This window comes from Embiotoca jacksoni, unplaced genomic scaffold (genome assembly GCF_022577435.1).
Source record: "Embiotoca jacksoni isolate LCO1_2020_lvr unplaced genomic scaffold, fEmbJac1.0.p SCAF_7, whole genome shotgun sequence".
In the NCBI taxonomy this organism is placed as follows: Eukaryota; Metazoa; Chordata; class Actinopteri; family Embiotocidae; genus Embiotoca; species Embiotoca jacksoni.
Window position 1 is genome coordinate 13,673,181 of NW_027185425.1, and position 13,581 is coordinate 13,686,761.

General features: G+C 42.0%; 1 protein-coding gene across 1 annotated transcript in view; it reads right to left on the reverse strand.

Annotated features, from left to right (window-relative positions):
- Nucleotides 1-13,581, reverse strand: part of csmd2 (CUB and Sushi multiple domains 2) — a 248,411-nt gene that overhangs the window by 136,046 nt on the left and 98,784 nt on the right. The gene's annotated exons all lie outside the window — the stretch shown is intronic.

A 13,581-nucleotide genomic window follows, 5' to 3' on the forward strand; every position in this document is an offset into this window, starting at 1 on the left:
GCCCGACAGTATGTTGTAGAGGCTGGTAGAACCTGCCAGTCTTCCCGCTGACCATCTTGTTTATTTATGATAATTATACTAATGTTTCAAAATTAGTGCAGCCATGACTTAGAGATGTTAAATGGAACATCTTTAAGATCCATCAAAGGGAGGATGTGGTACTTAAAGGGAGCTGTAATGTTAACAGCTCTTAGCCAAACTATAGCCAATAAAGAATGGGACCAGGAAAGACCAGTGCTGACATTTGTAGGGAAACTTTACTCCTTTTACTGCAGTGGAAAAGCAAGAGTGAATCATACTTCACTAGCACTTATAGTAACTCCTGATCTGTATGCTTATGAGGGCAGGTGCTTACCAGGCACCGCTTCCTTTGTTAAAACCAAAGTCATTCAGGGACACATCATGTTTTATCTGGAGACTCACTAAGGCAAGCATGCACACGCACTTCTACACACACACACACACACACACACACACACACACACACACACACACACACACACACACACACACACACACACACACACAGTATGTTCATCAATACACTGAGGCATACGTTCCAACAAGTGTGTGCATAAATTTCAATTCCCCAACTGTAAATTCCAATTCCCCAACTGTGTCCACCTCATCTCACCAACCTCAATACATGCTAGAGTAGATAGATTTGGAGGTGCACCTCCACCCGGCTCACATTAAAACCAACGGAAAAGAAAAGAGAAAAGCCGAAAGAGAGCAAAGTTTTGATTAAATACAGAAATAAAACTACCAAAAAAAGACGGGCAAAGAAAGAGGAGACATATTTTGCAAGCTCATAACTACTCTTCTGTGAATGCAGCAGCATGTTTGTGTGCAGATGCAGCAGCAACAAAAGAACAAAACACTTCTAAGTATACAGATCCCACTGAAAAAGACAAGTATCTACTGTAAAGAGAGATTTGTTCTGTTCAGGGTGTTTAGCAGAGATGTGTGTCTGACAGAACTGCAGAACTCTGTTTGGATCAATTAAAGGCATGTAGGTTTCTGTGTGTGGACAAATACGCCTTTATTTTGATGAAGACAGGCTCCCCTTTGTTCATAAAGTTAGCTATTGCTGCAGTGGGGCTCACCTTATTAGTTAAGCTGAACACAAACTCACCTTGAGGAGAAAGAAAAAAGAGATGGCGTATAAAAATGTCAATGATTGGAATTTTTTTTAGCCACGCTGCAAGAAGACAGCAAGGAAATGAAAATAAGTGTTAAAAAGCGAGTATGTCACTGAGTGTTCTTCCTGTACAGGACTGCTTTTTCATGTTGCTGTTATGGCGTCCCTTCCCTTGTATGTCAGTCAGTCTTAATACTTAATAAAGAGACCTCCAATAAAAAAAGCTTCACTGACCAAACGGTCATGTTCGTGTCACAAAGGGTGACAGTTAAGGTCAAGGGTCAGGAGCGTGGTTGGACTGACCCCATTTTCTGAAGGCTAATCCTTATAATAATACCGTATGTGAAAGGCCTCAATAAAAAGACAGTGTGTGTGTGTAAAAGTATGTGGTGATCACACAGAGTATAAACTGTATGTACCCGCTGGTTACATTGCTGCTAAAGCTATCCACTTTGTTTATCTTCTATTTGCTTCAAACAAACTATTTTGCTGCTTCTGATAATGCAGAAGAAACTCACTGCCCATACACCGAAATATATTAACCCCGGAGATAAAAACCTTACAGTGGCTTTTAAAAGCAACGGAATGAAATGGGTTTAGTGTTTTTTTTTTTTGTTTTTTTGTTTTTTTTATCAAAAGTGTGTTTGGTATATGATGATAAGGAACAGGTAATAAAACATATAGCATTTATCTACCTTTTTTAAGTGCCTTCCATGCAGCTGTGGATAAAGCATTATAATGACTGCTGTCAATCACCTCTCCTCACTTAGACACTCGCTCATCTAAAACATAATGGATGGGTAAAACAAAGTAAGCCGAGAACATGCTACGCAGGGAATAACCCACATCAATTCAACCACATACACTCTCCATCCTTTTTTTAGCTCTGGATTCCGGCATAATTAAGTTATTTATCTGATCGGATTAGTATGTGTTCCGTCCTCTTTCAGATTGGCCTGGAGTCTGCATGCTATAAAGAAAATGAGAGGGGAAAAATGTGAAGCCATGTTATATGACACTGGCCTTGATTTACAACAGCAAGTACAAGACTGATAAAGTGAGTGTGCATGCCTCAGGGGATGCTTTATCCCTTTAGAGAAGGGGGGAAAGATAAAGTATCGGGGAGGCTCGTGTAGTGCCTGGCACATTTGGAGCGGCACTACCGGGAAGGTATCAAGAAGCGCCAAATCACCTCTGGTTCCAAGAGCTGGGTCCTCCTGAAACAATCCAGGTACTAGATCTTACACCATTAGATTACAGTGTATGATCCCACCAAAACCACATGCATACGCAAAGGCCTTCAAACACCAGCACCAGGATAACAATGCAAACAGGTCTGTTCTGCTGCACTTTGTCACGGCTTTGAACTGATTAGACAATTAATAAACATGGCATGAGGGATGAAACCACCACCATAATTGCCATTTTTTGACCTAATGTCACACCTGCTGTTCCCTGCTTCACCGTCTGCCTCTTTGTTTTTCTCAGAACCTTAAAGTTTTAGGTTGGAAGTGACCACAGGGAGCAACAACAAAGTCCTGAGCAGGCTCTATGGAGGTCTCATGAAGGGTAATGTGGCTACTTCCTCAGTTTCCTTTTCACGTCACCCTCTCGCTCTCTCCCTGTCTGGCTGGCCATATTAGATTTTATGTGGAATTGTCTTGAGAGTGCGGTGCTAAATAAGTTTCCATTTCCAGGCCCCAAAGCTCCTCAGTCTGAGTCAGGCTTTTGATGATTGTCCAGGAAATATATTTTGGGCAAGGCAAGGTGATAGAGGCAGCCAGTGGGGGCATGTGGTTAACTGCGGGGACTGAGCTGTGAACCATAAATCGAAATGCAGAGGTCCCTGAAAAACAGCAGGTTTCAGTGCAGCTCCTTTCAAACCATTCACATTCTTTATTTTACATTGTTATCAACACGTATTAAAATCCAGATATGGTTAAATGGTTACACAAATATAAGCAACATCTAATTTCCAGTTATCTCAAAGTCAGATGAGCAAATTGCTGTTGCTTGGACTTGTATTTTCACGAATACATTAAGATTGAGGGTCTTAACAACATGCAAGACCAGTCGAATCCAATTACATAACACCAGAGCAGCACTTTCCATACTGATGTGATGTGACTTATTAAATTGTTAATGCCTTTCAGGATTTTGAACAAAGGTCATCGTTATCAGCAACCTTTCCCAGCAGAATGGGGCTTTTTTTTCCTTTATGTTCAACGTTTCATGTCATCTGCTTTGTGTTCAAGGGGCAAGGTGTCAAATTATGCGATGCTTAATCAGCAGGGGGCGGAGATTGGGTGTTAAAGTTCACTAGCTCCACATTAGGATCAAACGCTTTTAAAGCACCTTTCAGTGGGTGAATTCATTGTCATATAGCATCTGATGACCATGCGTGCGTGTGCGTGTGCGTGTGTGTGTGTGTGTGTGTGTGTGTGTGTGTGTGGGCGTGGGTGTGTTTGCAGGTGCGTGGTGGGGGGGAGGGGGGATTCTCGGTGAAGAACGTTCCTATTAATTGCACCCTACTTAGGCAGATCAATCAGAGCTCTGCTCAGTATGCAGGTCTCGGTGCTTACAGCAGACCGGGGGTCACAGTGACTTTAAAGCCCAAACTTTCAGCATTTTAATGAGGCTATGTGAATTATAGCACAGGCCAGCTCATCCAGATGTAGATGCAGACGCACACATGCCCACACTAGCGTGAGGAACCATTCACTGTAACAAACATGTGTGGAAGTATTAATAAATTATCACTCTCTCTCATCCTCTCTAACACACACACACACACACACACACACACACACACACACACACACACACACACACACACACACACACCCTTTTTGAGGTAAAATTAATCAGTGTGGAAGACCCTTAAGTCCAGATTGCTAGTATTAAAGCTCTGGCAGCAGAGCCGGAGCTGTGACCTTCAGATGTAACCGAGACCAGACATACACTGGGGGTTTTAAATGAACTGCTGCGGTTCCAAACAACACACGACCATCAACAGTTTTCATTAATTTCTTCAAACAACAAACACCCAGGCAGTAAAGATCATCAACCTCACACTATAAGTTAAGGCCAAAGTGTAAAAGGGAGGCCTTCAGGGCAGTTCAGTCTTACTGGTGTGTGCTGTACTGGGCTGAAGCTCCAAGAGGAGGGAAAAAAAGAAGCATTGCCGGGGAGGATGAGACCTCTGACCAAGCCACAGTAAAACTGCAGACCCATCAGAGCCAACATGCCTACACTACCCGTAGACTTCCTGGTCCAACAGAGCCAATATGTCTGTTCTTCCTCGTCTCTCAGCCCTCATGTATTATTCATGGTAGACCTCTGGCCCCATCAGAAAGGCTTGTTAAATATTCTGAGGGATCCCTTTCTTCCTCTTCCCACAACTCATTTTCTGCCCTCACCGAACATATAATATGGACACTGATTGAAAGAAATGTCCTTTTGGGAAGAACAACGCACCGGCCTTCATCTTTGCTCCCTTCCCCTTATTCTTATTTTTTGTTCTTTTTAACATTTCTTTAAGCCTTTCCGAAAGTTTCCTGCAAATAAACTCCTGTGTTGAAGTCATTTTATGAATGGACATACAGTTAATGTTGGGCATAACTCTACAGGTACAAGTGCTATTTGACCAAATATCTTGCAATTCATAACCAGTTATCAAACACACATTTTAAACGTCCTTTTTTTCCAAACACGGGGATGACATGTGGCCAAAAGTGCTTTGATTGAGAATGTACTCTTTGAAATACTCATGCAAATGAAAGCCTTACTGGCTATTCTGCCATGCTGTTATATATTTCCTTTACCAAAGAGAAATGTACAGCAGCCACACAAGCACAAATCTCAAGCCGGAACAGTGTGAATTGATTTTCCTCCCAAGGGCACGATCAAATGTCTGTCAGGGACATCAACATAATTTAAGTCATGGCAATTAACAATTAAGTGTGGCGGGGGTCAGGTTCAAGTCATGTCAGCAGCAATTTTTAAGGATAACAGTTATTTTTTGTGGTCGACTTGGACTGCAAAAATGACAGCTCACAATATCTTAAAAGAGCTGGTTGGGTCATTTAGTGTTTAGACTGCTGATTTTACCACAATTTTCTACACTTAACCCATAGTTTAAACCGATGACTTGTATGATAATAGGATTTTATTTTGCTTTTATTTGTTAAGTAATACCACTCGTACCATTTCATAGAATAGAACACGTTTTAATGCCAACATATTCAAAAGTTTTACTTTCCAAAAACTCACCAGAGAAGACAGTGATCCCATTATTTCACCCACCAAGTAAATTTTGAGAATAAAAACTTAATCAGCTTCTTGAAGCATGACCTTTCCGTTGCTTAAAACTGTGATGGCAACTCTGAGATATTTTTCGAACAGTCAAGAGACAAGAATATAAAATAGAGCAAAATATATAAACTCAATTCAAGCCAGTAAAGAAATTTAGCGCCACTTGTTTCACAATTGATCGCGACATCAATGTGATTTATTTTTCTTGCTCAAAAAGTCAAGGTGGATGAATGCAAAGTCACAGAGAGCTATTGAATGGACTGTGGAGCGGTTCTGATGAGGAAACCATACAGAGTGTAATGGCTTTAGATTATTGAATGTTTGACTTCAACAAAATGACCCACAGAGGCACAAATTACTTGTTTGACTAAGATGAAGCCAAAGACAAATTCAGACTTTGTCAAACTAGCAGCTCTTTTCTCATTTTCTTCCATCTTGTTTCATTTCTGTCAAATCCAGCTGACAGGACACTTTGCCATCATCGCCAAGGAAGGTTGCTGAAGACACAAGCACACACACATATAAACAAACCGCCAATTGTATCGCACCACTCAAAACGATATGTGTGCACTTCCCCGATTGGTACAATCATCTGCGGGCAGTATTGGATCTGTGGTTAACGGGAGAAAAAACAAATGAGTTTCCAAGGTCACTTTTAAAAGCGGCACTGATAATTGAGTTCTCCCTGTAGATCTATCAAACACAACAATAAACAAATGCCAATAATATCCCTAGGCCGATCACAGGAGCATTATCCGTGTCTGCTACAGGAGGCTTGAGGAGAAATATATAGAGAGAGAAAGAGGTGACAAAGCAGCCATCATGGCGTGGCAGAGGAAAGCTGGTAAACAGACATTGAACAAATCATTCCCAAAGTTGTGACTGCATTTAATATTTATGATTCAAACATCATACCTCCCACTACCATTAAAGCTCCCTCACTGATTCTGACAGCAGCACGTCCAATGTTCAACTACAGGAGTTTCTGTTCTCGCTCACCTGGCAAGTCACGCTCTGTGAAGTGTAAAAAACACAATGTGTAAAAACGACAAGTCGTGGCCCGAGAGGAAACTGAAAACATCTTATCACTGTGGCATTTCTTCAGATTTTGCTAATATCAAAAACCCAAGATTCAATATCAGATGTCAGTTTGAGATGGACGTAAACCGCGTGCTATGCTGGACAGTTATTCTCCCTCCACTCGACTCCGGTATCTCTCTCCCTCACTGGTTGTTTCCCTTTGCGGTTTGTGTATATGAGCTGGTAGTAATTTCAAAGTGAGTCTGAAATGACGCAGGATGTGAGGAGACAGGTGAAACCATGCTAATGATATTGAACCTGGCAACACTGTCAAATCCCCCAAACACGCTCGGTACATCGCATTCCCCTGATACCACGGCATCCTGAAATAACTACATTGTTATGTTAGCAGAAAAGCATCGGAAGGGGGGTTTGTGTGCATCTCTATTGGTATTTCTTTGTGCATGTGGAAGGAATGTACTGTATGTTTCTGTGTGCCTTTATCAGGCTAATAATCATGTAGGCACAATAAAGCACTCAAGATTCATCATATCCCTTGTTTAGGATTATAACTTGACACCATTCAGCCTATTTGTAATTAACATTTTTAAACATTTTAATCCGTCTTGTTCTTTAGGTCCCAAACCATCCACAATTTAGCTTCACTGATGGTGGTTCCTTTTGCAGTTCTACCAGTAAATTATACTGCATACAGTATGCTCAAATCACTGATGTTGGTTTCAGTGAATACCTATTATATATATAATGCTTTATTATTATTTTTGAGGTTCATGTGGGTATTAAATTCATGCATTATTAAACAGCAGCCAAGTAGTGATAGCAACTTACCGGCAATCATGAAGCTAAATAGCATATAAACCTGTATTGCTTTGCAATGTTTTTATAATGAAGGCATTGAATAGTGCACAGTCACAATTCCGACCTTGAAAGACAACGCCCCAAGGCTCCCACATATTAAAGGGTAGCACAGTGCATATGGTACATATGTAAAGGCCAACATAACATAAACCATACAGCAGGTTGATTAACTACAATAATGGCCATTAAATTGAATATACATGTATTTTGAAGGGCAATTTGTGAGGAACTTAATGGTTAAGAAAGGCAGTTGTTCTCCTATTTTAGGGTTAAACAACACCATATGCCATTTCTTACACAACCGCCTGCTACAATACATGCTACGCCATGCCTATGTGTATAAATCTTTTTTTGAATTCAGTGGCAACTCTCCACTCACTTCAGTTTTACTCTACATCACCGACTCCAAAATAGGACTACTACTTTAGCTCTTATATCTCCTGCAATGGTCTGCTTATCTTTTGTGATTCCTTACTCAATTCCCACTGAATTACTTATTGTGGAAGCTTTTCAGATGCGTTCTAAAGAGGCTGTAAGGCAGCAGCAGCAAAACAAAAAACTAAAATAAGGCTAAGTTGTACACACAGGTTGGAGTTGTCAATAGCACTAACATGGAAGCATTGCTGTTTTTGTCAAGTTCACTTTTTGTGCTGGCACCCGCATGCTCAGCCCGGCACCTGAGTGGAGCAACCGAGGTTGCAAACATGCAGATAAGCTGGTTCAGCGCAGCCTTTGTGGAAATGAATTGTCCTCACAGTACCACATACTCAGGGCACTGCTCATCACAAAAAAAACACATGCAGCAATTAAAACACCAGGTGAGGTCTCCAAAAGCAAGGCACTTTCATTAATGTTGAATTGTGAGTTTGTTGTTGTAATCTAATCCATCCAAGGCACTTTTAAAGACTTATTCTCCTCCATTTTAGTCTGATTGAATGGCTCATCATTAACGATACATCTATACCATCGGTCATCACTCCTTCTAAGCAATCATGGAACATAATGTTTGGTCTCTAATTTAAGGGATGCACTATGCATTTTTTTTAAGTAGGAAAAAACTGAAATTTAAAATTGTTCAACTGAATTGTACTACAAGCTAGCCTAGTTTATGAGAACGATCATCCCTCTCAGCCGTTGTTTCCCTTTGTTCTGTACTGCACAAGAGTCATGGCAGTACATTTAGTACCCAATTTTACAAAATTCTGTCAATATGCACATCCACTATATTTTTGATTTAATCAAAATTATTCAACCCCATTCAACTGCAAGACATTTAAATTTGAAAAAATGATTGGGTCACACAACTGTCTGAGGTCCTGCAGTCACTGAGTGGTTACAAGATGCTTCTCACATGCTTGCACAGCTGCCAAACTAGCATCTACCAATAGCCTGCAGGTGAGGTGTTTAGAGAACATTAGTAAATTGTAGCTACAGAAAATAACCAGGGCTTCATTGCCACATAGAATAATAGTGTGGTACAAAAAAAATAACCTGGGATTCACTCTCCCCTACTAAACTGCATGAGTCCCTGTATACACATTGGTGACACACTGTAACAACCACTACCACAAGGAAATTCTCAACCTGTGGGGAACAGAGACCTCTCAGTATTGTCTCAAACATGCATTATCAAGGTTATCCATAGCCTACTTGCTGAAATGTTATTATCATAAATGATGTTCTTATATCATAAACAATCAAATCTACAATGAACATCACTATTGCAGATGTTATGTATAATAAATCACCAAAATGATGTAGAGCCAAGTGGGCCAGTGGGAGAAAACTAAACATTAACTGACTATGGAAAAACATTTTGCACTGAATTTTACATGGCATCATTTCTAACCAATGGTTATAAAATATCCATTGAACTCAGACTTTTCATAATCCTATTTTACTGGCTGGGTCCCACTAGTCAGTGAAGCTTCACCTTAAAAGCCTTGGCATGATTGTTCAGTAAAACTAAGGCATGAAGACAAATAGTAAATCCAAATGTTACTCTGTATTGATCATGGAGCAAAGCCACCATGAATAAAGATGCATAAGAAAATCCAAGCCACAGATGTTTGAACGTTTGGCCTTTTGGCATGGTACAGAGTATAACCTGAGCTTGTAAAGGTCCGCCCGTCAAAGTGCTGTTCTTATTGATGCACAATCTATTTCATCCAATAACTTCAGCCTTATGTGTAATGCCAACAGCCTGGAAAGCTTGGATTGCTTCCTTGAATCTCACTTCACGCTCTTCTAATTTCTATTACCCTCTAATTGTAATTATGCTTACTTAAACCCAAAGGAAGTGCTGAAGAGGCCAATTGTCTCAACTTGTCATTGAACTAAATTTCCACCCTGATTGTTACACCACAAGTTGTCGCATGGCTGTCTGCTTTTGTGGTACTGAGTCACTCAGACAAGCTGATAAAAAAAAGGATAATGGATGAACCCCAGATGGACAGCTGGTGTCCCAGTTTCTCCTGACTTTCATCTCATCAAGACTCATCTTTCCAATGTGGCATTGCTCACTCAGTGTTCAACCATAGTACTTCTCTTTCTCACTGCGTCTTTAGAAAGTACAGGCTTGTCAGATCATGTATCAACTCACCCAAGTTGTGAGGAAAGATGAGAGATTTCAGTGACAGAAGACTAAAGGCAAACGTGGGAGAAAAATGGCTTTAAAAAATGTCCCCTTGTGGGATTAATAAAGTAACTATCTAGGTTAGGTTAGGTAGTTATTTTATTAATCCCCGAGGGGACATTTTGTTTTCGCTACAGCAGCATACAGAAAGCAATAAGATAATAATAGAATAATAGAAAGCAATAAAATAGCAGTAAAATAGCAGTAAAAAAATATTAAATATAAAATGCACAGTATATACAGTATATACAGTACAGTATATATATATATATATATATATATATATATATATATATTATATACAAACAACCAAGAAACACAGACAACAGTATTATTGTTGTGTGATGGATTTTGCCAGAGGTGAGTTATTGTACAGTCTTATTGCAGTGAGCAGGAATGATCTCCTGTATCTGTCCTTGTGACAGCAGAGCTGGAGGAGTCTTTTGGAGAAAGTGCTCCGCTGTCCCTGCAGCGGGTGGTGGAGAGGGTGGTCAGGATTATCCAATATGGATAATAGTTTGTTCAGCGTCCTCCTCTCCACCACCTTTTCCAGGCTGTCCAGTTTGTAGCCAATGATGGAGCCGGCCTTCTTAACCAGTTTGTTAAGTCTGTTGGTGTCACCGGCTCCAATGCTGCTCCCCCAGCAGACCACAGCGAAGTACAATGCACTGGCCACAACAGACTGGTAGAACATCTCCAACATCTTGCTGCACACATTGAAGGATCGAAGTTTCCTGAAGAAAAAGAGTCGACTCATCCCCTTCTTGTAGACAGCGTTGATGTTGGTCTTCCAGTTCAGTCTGTTGTCGATGGACACACCCAGGTATTTGTACTCCTCAACCATGTCCACCTCCTCTCCCAGAACTCTCAGCGGTTGTGGAGCCGTCGTCTTCCTCCTGAAGTCGACCACCATCTCTCTGGTCTTGGCCACGTTCAGGAGCAGGTGATTTCTTCCCACCCACTCCACAAAGTCCTCCACTACTGCCCTGTACTTGTCCTCCCGTCCATCCCTTATACACCCAACCACTGCAGAGTCATCAGAGAACTTCTGCAGATGGCAGGACTCTGAGTTGTACTGGAAGTCAGTTGTGTATAAGGTGAACAGGAAGGGAGACAGAACAGTTCCCTGAGGAGCTCCAATACCACTGACCACCGTATCAGACAGCACACTGCCCAGACGGACAAACTGTGGTCTGCCTGTCAGGTAGTCAGTGATCCAGGAGACGGTGGACGTGTCCACCCCCACCACCCGCAGCTTCTCACTCAGTAGCAGTGGTTGGATGGTGTTAAATGCACTGGAGAAATCAAAGAAAGTGATTCTCACAGAGTCACTGGTACCATCCAGGTGAGACTGAGCTCGTTGCAGCAGGTAGATGATGGCGTCGTCCACTCCCACATGAGGCTGGTACGCAAATTGCAGAGGATCCAGAGAAGATTTCACCAGCGGCCTGAGGTGTGCCAAGACCAGCCTCTCCAGCACCTTCATCACATGAGATGTGAGGGCAACCGGTCGGTAGTCGTTGAGGCCGGATGGAGTCGTCTTCTTCGGTACAGGAACCAGGCGCGACATCTTCCACAGCACCAGGACTTCCTCCTGCTTCAGGCTCAGGTTGAAGAGGTGTTGTAGGACCTCAGCCAGCTGGACGGCGCAGGTCTTCAGGACCCCGGGGCTGATGCCGTCAGGCCCTGCAGCCTTGCGCTGGTGGAGTCTCTCCAGCTGTCTCCTAACCTGGCCCGTCGTCACAGAGAGAGGGGGTGGGGGGGATCATGGTGTCGATGGAGGAAGAGCCCTTTGAGATTGAGGGCTCTATGCAGCTCACCAGGGGGGGCAGAGGGGGGAGTGGGGGAGGCAGCAGAGGTGTTTGGGAGGTGTAAGGTGTGGAGGAGACAGATGAGGGTGGTGAACTAAACCTGTTGAAGAAACAGTTTAGCTCATTGGACCTCTCCAGGGAGCCCCCTGGTTGTCTCTCTCTCCCCTTGAACCCAGTCTATCTTAAAGTGGAAGAAGCAAGAGGGATGAGCAGCTTCCAGAGAATACGGCGAATGAGTCATCCAAACACCAAGAACCGCCAAACCTCAACCACATACTGCCAGTGCCTCCCCTTTTGCATTGTTCTTCCTACTGTCCACCCACTGTATTTTTTCCCCTAGGAGCTCCATGTATTTGTTTTCTTTTAATTAGTTTGAAGGTCGCTGACGAAGCCATTCTATTGTGCACCCATTCAAGGGTTCTTCCATATGCCTGAACTGAAATGGATGGGATGCAGAAAAAGATAGAGAAGGCCTTTTATTCCAGTGTTGTGTTCACTGGCCCTTTGTCTGGTTTTCAGAGATTAGGGTTTGTTCTCTCTCTTTTACGATCGCTTCATGTAATCCCTCCCTCTGTTTTACTCCACTGCTCCATGCCTACTTTTGGGACAATATGCAATGCAAATAGAGGCCATATTCAGCGTTATCTAGTGTGTCTTTCAGAGTTACAAGAAAGGAAAGATGAGAATGATATGCTAGTGAAGAGTTTTATGTCCTATATTTAGAGGCTGTAAACAATTTAGTGCGAGCATCATATATGTAGACAGACTATATGGTGACAGACTGTCTGAGTTGGATAAGACAGGTGGATTGATGGTAAAGGCCAATTCCAAACCCAGATGGTTGGCACTGCTGATAAAACTGATGGTGAAATGGAAGCATTCAAACAACCATTGTGGGCTGGCAGGTGAACAGAAAGTGAGTTTTGATGACAGCATCTTTAACCAGCTGCCTCGGATATCTGCGAAAGTCAAGTTAAGAAAACTGATTAAGGTGTACACATGCATTCACACCTGTGCAGGTGTTCTCAAGCAAATTTACCCACATAAATGCACAAACACATGATGCATTAAACAGGATATGTGCAGACAAGTCCAGATGTTCAATCAAATATAGCATGGTACTTATTAGCATGAAATATTGTCCAACAATATTAAAAAAAAAACGCACAAAGTTATGTATACCCCACTCCCAACTCACTTCAATTTAGACTTGTGGGTGTGTTTTGGTCTTAAGCTGTTCAAGGCAATCTTTGATCCTCCTTCCACATGTTACACTAAACTTCAAACAGGCCAGGTAGAATTAAGCCTTTAAGTTATCTGGGCAAACTGGAAGTGGGCCAAGTTCTCCTCCATTATACAAGCCGGAGTGGAGATATTCACCCTGGCTGATAGGGCCTGATCCCTTTTTCCATTAGCTGTTATTGGTCTTCCAGTCTAAAAAGCATTTGAGGGAGATAACATGCACTCATATATACTTTTTATGGCTGTGTTCTTTATTCAGCTTTAAGGTATTAATCTATTTCATGTGTTTCTGCTTTATTTTTTTTTTATCATTGTGCCTGATGTTCAAAAAAGGAGATTGCAGGTAAATATTAGCACCATCAATCAAGTAGAGAAAGGATTGGGAAACACCTCGAGTTCGAAGAAAAGAGTTATCTCTTATACATCACGCATGGATGTGACCAATTTGTCATAAAAACTTCCATCCAATTAAAAGAGGACTCTCCATCTGCTTCTTCCTGAGTCAGCGCTGAGACACCCCCCCCCCCCCCCCGTTCACC